The following is a 6,032-nucleotide window of genomic DNA, read 5'->3' as shown; positions in this document are numbered from 1 at the left end:
TGTCCTGGGAAGAGCCCCGGGCCGCCTCTGTGGGGTTGTGCCCTGTCCCATCACAAGAGAACGTCAGACAAGCCCAATTCAGGGACTTCTTACAAAATAACTGACCTATACTCATCCAAAATGTCTAGCTCATAAAAGACAAAGCCAGACTGAGGAACTGTTCCAGATTAGAGATGCCCTAACTAACCCAGAGTGTGATCCCAAAATGGACGTTCGCGGGCAATGGGGTCTGGAGATGAAATACTAGTTACTGCCTTGGTGTTAATTTCCTGATTCGATCGTTAGACCGTGGCCATGCTTTTAGGCAATACAGCCTGAAGCATCAAGAGGCAAAGGGGACAGACATCACATCTGCAATCACCCTCAAATGCTGCTATTATTGAGGGGATTTGAGTGAAAAGTAAACGGGAACTGTTTGTATAATTTTTCCACTTTTATATAAGCCCCAAATTATTCCAAAATGATAAATTAAAAAATAAAACGTGCATTAACTTTATAATAAGTAAAACTTTCCAGAAAGAAAAGGTGTCCATATTCAAAGCCTGTGCTGTGAACCCATGGGAGAGATTTTTGCTGACCGCAAAGCTCCCAACAGCCGGGGAAGAACAAGGAACAAAAGCCGGGCCCTGCCCTCCGAGCTGTCAGAGTGCCAGACACACACAAAGCTTGGCCTCTGAGGGCTTTACTGAAAGATAAGTGCTGATAAGGCCTGCAGGTCATCTTCATCAGCGCAGGCCCCCCAGCTAGTGAGAGGAGGCCAGCCCTGCTGGAGCTCTGTCCAACAGAAGCCAGAGTAGAACAAGTTTCCTTTAAGTTGAGAGCTGCAGCTGTTCTCCCCACCCAGTCTGAGCAGCAGGCCCTCCTCGGGCGCCGCCGCTGCCAGCCTGGGGCACTGTGGCTCCCCGTTCTGCCTTCCAGGAGGTCACTGCCAAAGGCTCCTTCAGCTTTATAGGGATGGCGTCCTGTTTGGATGGGTTCAGGAAGTGGAAAGAAATCCCAACGTCTCTCTTAGTAAAAAGATGAACTACCAAAACCAACCGGTGCCCAAGCCTGGGTCTTTCTCATCAAGCCCGCGCTGAGCGGGCGGGGGAGACCTGGCCTGGGACGGCGCCTGCTGACCCGTGATGCTTTTCCTGTAGCAAAGGACCAAATTTCCCCTCCCAATCCTGAAACTTTCTTCCCCCGCGGGCTGATCACACCGACTACTTGTCCCAGGAAGTGTTACTTTGACACATTGTCCGGTCAAGGCCTGAGCCCTGACCCTTCTAAGCAGAGGCAGTGGCTAGACATCTCCCTGGGACCCTGGACACACTGACCTCAGCCACATCAATAAAAGTAAACACAGGCCCTGGTCACAAAAGATGTAAGACGCTGCTCTCTCCCACTTATGGGGGCCCTCGTTATCCAACACCCTCGAATTTTTTCTAACTTCTGGAAGGTGTTCCGATGACTCAAACCCATTCCCACACTCCTTCCCAACCTCACTGAGGAAGGGGGGCTCTGGGGTGGGGTGAGGGCCTGGAGCACTAGCACGGAGGCACACTGCCCCCGTGTGGTGGCTCCCAGCGCGCCCCCGGCCTACAGGCCCACCGGGGGCCCTTGCCACCGCTTCTGCCCCCCAGGCTGTGGGAGTTAGATTCTCAGGATGGCTGGCCTGTGTCCCAGCTACAGATGGCTGGACGAAGCATCTGGCTGACTGATAACTGGGTAGGACGGCGTGCCAGACCCGGAGGTGAAGCCACAGTTGAAGCTCTGGCTCTGGTGCTGGAATTCTCTGTTCTCTTCTGCAAAGGCAGGAAAATAGTTGAAAACTGTGTTGCTTACATCCAGAGTAATTGTAAAGGTTACACGAGGTAATAGGTGTGATACAGACTGTACCACACACACATGCACACTCACATGCACACACACACGCTTGCACACGGCAAGATAGTCACTGTCCAGTTTTAAAAGGACTTTAAAGAAACACATTGCCTTCCGACATAGTGCAGCCTGGCTCTGGGGCTCTCCTGGGAGCCTTCGGTTGTAAGGAGCAGATACTCCAGACAAGGCGGGGGTACTGTGGCCTCACAGTGGAAACGGGCCAAATCTAAGGACAGGGCCGCCCTTCCACCGCAGTGCCGGCTTGGCCCTGTGGGGTGTCCCCTTGGCTGCCATGCCACATCATAGCCCCTGACTCCTCCCTTTGTCATTCACATGGCTTCTGGCTCCGAGATCTGTGTCCCGCTTGGGCTGTCCTATCTGTTCACAGTCACACGTTTACAAAATGCGGCCACCAACCTCAGTCTCCCTTTTTCTGATCCCCAGGCTCCTGAAAGAGAAATCTGATGAGCCCTTGGAGCGCCAGGACACTGAGGGCACTGACCGGCCTATGCAAGGATCACACCCAGACCCAGGGAAATGGTGATTTTTGCATAAAATATGCCTGTGCCTTGAAGGAGGGCCATGAGCCAAGCAGTGCAGTAATGAAGGCCAAAGACCCGGGCAGAAGGTGGGGAGGCTGGGGGCGTACCCCCTGCTTGGTGCCAGTGTGTAAGCTCTTCTGTTTTATTTTCCTTTAGTTTCAGGGGCTTACAGAGGTACCCTGAAGCAGAGAGCAAGGCTTACTGTTAGTTTTTATTCTCAAAAAACTGGCCTATTCCAGCGTAAGGTCCAACCTGGCACTACCAAAAATGCGTTCTGTGAAACACTTCCAATTATCAAGAACTACTCAGAAGTGGGAATCAACATAGAAAATCATCACACCTGATTCATATTCAGAAACCACTAGTTCTTAAACTTCCAGTAGGTTGAAAATGCGAAGCAAGCTTTGTGGTCAAAATAAGCTTGCATCTTTTTATTTGATGAAAATTATTTTTTAATAAATATAACTTTTTAAAACTAAAAAAAAAATACCGTTCATGGCTATTAAAGGTAGGGCTCAGTTGCACCTCGCCCTGGTTCTCTGAGCCTCTGGGAGGCAGGGGCCTTCCTGGAGGCAGGTGGAAGTTGGGCTCAGGGTCTGGGCTGGGGAGCAGGGTGGCCTGCCTTCCAGCGCCCCCCAGCAGAGCAGCAGCTCTGAGGACGGGCACAGGTCTGTTCTCAAACTTGCCAGAGGACAGACCTGAACCCTCAGCCCCACACAGTTTGTACCTCCTCACCCCCAAATGAAAGATTCCAATACATCAAGTACTACTCTTCCTGAATCCCATTATTTTCAAAACTTTTTGCTCACAGAAAAACATCAGCAAGTTTTTCTGTGTCCTTTATCTCCAACTAAATGTAAAAGAGAAGCAGCTGGAGCCGAGGCCACTAAAACTAGGAACTTGAAAGTAGGTACCCCCTATGTTCTGCACTCTGCACACCTTGTTTGCCTTGCTAGAGTCTCAGCCCGCTTCTCAGCCTCCTGACTGCTGCAAGTCCCCAGGAGGCTTCCCGAACACTGGGTGCCCTTCTCTGCAGCGCTTGCCACAGACATACTTCTCCCTCCGCTTCTGTGGGGTTTGGCTATCTGTCTCCTCCCCAGGACCACAGCTCCAGGGCAGCTTACACCATGTCTTCAGTGTCCTGCACACCACCAGGCATACACTAGCTACATGGTGAATATCAAATGGACATAACAGCATATTTTATCAAATGTTTATCAAATGGGGAGAAAGGAAAAAAAGAAAAAGAAAAACTTGAAATAGGGTCAAAGTCTCCAGACAGGGGCTCCCAGGAGGGCAGAGCCCCATTCAGTGACTCTAGTAGTCCCCAAAGGGATATAACCCAAACTGTCCTAGCCCAGAGAGAAGGATCTGACTCAGTTTCCTTGGGTACACTCCACTATGCAGCACATGTTCATCAAGCACATGCTGCTGGAACAGGAAGTCGCATGTAGGTAATAAAGTCAGGTGGGCTCTTTTCTTGCCCTTGAGGGGAAAGATGCTGAGAGCATGAATGTCTGACTACAAGGCAGATTGCTACTGTAGTAGCAATGTAGGGAGATGGCATTCGTTGGGTGCCTGGATGAGCCAGGTCCTAGAGGCTTCACCTGCCTGTTATTTCACAACGACCCCAAGGATTGCGTTCTTTATCTTGTTTTGAAGATAAGAAAGTAAATATAAGAAATTACATAATATTTAAAAGACACGTGTACTTAACTCTGAACCGTATATCGTTCTTGCAGCATCATATAAAAGAGGTGCCAAGTGGTAAGAAGGTTCTGAGAAAGAAGAAAGATTGAATTTCAGATAGGCTTTGATGTTTTTAACATCAAGATTTCGACTGGCATAGATAATAGGAGTGTTCTAGAAGAAAATAGCTGAGTAGATTTTTATGTATTTAATTATATTTAATGGATCCTAGGCTTTTCATTTTAATTTATTTTATTTATTTCAGGTAGGTCCAGAGGACATTGTTCTATAAGGAGAATGAGGAGGTTTGCAATGTCAAGCAGTGAATCTGCCCCACACAAGCTATAGAATTAAGGGAAATAAAAAGAAAGTTGAAGTATCTGCATGGCCTTCTACTCTCCTCTTCCACCTCACACACATTCCATAATTTTTGAAATGACCCTGTTTTGAACTCTGCTGCTTTGCCTGAACAGTGAGATCTCTCGGATCTCACCAATCCCAACAGGAGATGCTGCATCAGGTTCAGTCTCCCACATGATCCTTGGCTTCTTCCTCTCCACCAGGTTGATGAGCTGACTTCCCAAGGTCTACAGGTGTTGTGCTTTCCCACATAACTCTTTTGAATCTTTTGAACTGCTGGCACTCAAATCCAGATTGGTGCCCAAGTGGTTTGCACATGTCTTCACTAACTTGGTTCCTCTTGTGCTTCCCCTATGACAGAGGGCAATGATGATTGACAATATTCTCCTGGAATGCATATCCACACTACATCTCCAATAGAGAGCTCTGGCCCTGGAGCCCACCTCATGGGGATAATGCTGATCTTTCCATTGCGTTTCCCCTGTGATATGACCTGAACTGTGTCTCCCCACATTTCATATGTGGAAGTCCTAATTCTCAGAACCTCAGAATGTGACCGTGTTTGAAGATAAGATCTTTAAAGAGGTTAGCAAATTAAAATGAGTCAATGGTTATGGAATAAGCTGTCTTAATTAAGAATCATCTCCCTAAAATATGCTGACCCAGGCAGTTGTAGAGGTAAGTTCTTTCAAACCTTCAGGGAATTGGAAATGTCTTTGCTATTTAAACTGTTCTGTAGAATAGAAACAAATGAAAAACTTCCAAGTTCATTTTATTAAACTAGCACAATCCTGATGCCATGGCTGGTGGAAGGATAAATTAGCAGGCTTGGGGGCACCTGGGTGGCTCAATGGTTGAACATCTGCTTTCGGCTCAGGTCGTGATCCCAGGTCCTGAGATCAAATCTCACATCCAGCTCCCCATAGGGAGCCTGCTTCTCCCTCTGCCTTATCTCTCTGCCTCTCTCTCTGTCTCTCAAATAAATAAAAATAAAAATCGTTTTAAAAAAATTAGCAGGCTTGTTCTGGAGCACCCAGTAAGATAGAAGGAAATAAAGGTGTGATATCATGAAGTCACATAGATGACAATCAAAATAAGAACCCAGGAGAAGGACAAACATTATATGGTCTCATTCATTTGGGGAATATAAAAAATAGTAAAAGTGAATAAAGGGGAAAGGAGAAAAAATAAGTGGGAAATATCAGAAAGGGAGACAGAACATGAAAGACTCCTAACTCTGGGAAATGAACTAGGGGTGGTGGAAGGGGAGGTGGGCGGGGAGTGGGGGTGATTGGGTGATGGGCACTGAGGTGGGTACTTGACAGGATGAGCACTGGGTGTTATTCTATATGTTGGCAAATTGAACACTAGAAAGACTAGTTGCAATTCCAATCAGGGGATGATTTTATAAAAAAATAAATTTATAAAAAGAAAAAAGAAAAAAAATAAAGTGGAGATAATATCTAAAAAAAAAAACAAAAACAAAAACAAAATGAGAACCCAAAAGTGACTGCTGGATTAACAAAATAAGGGTCATTGCTGACCTTGACAAACATAGTCACAGCAGAGGCATGAGAA

This window comes from Canis lupus, chromosome 1, assembly GCF_048164855.1.
Source record: "Canis lupus baileyi chromosome 1, mCanLup2.hap1, whole genome shotgun sequence".
Lineage (NCBI taxonomy): Eukaryota > Metazoa > Chordata > Mammalia > Carnivora > Canidae > Canis > Canis lupus.
This window is presented reverse-complemented; position numbering follows the sequence as displayed.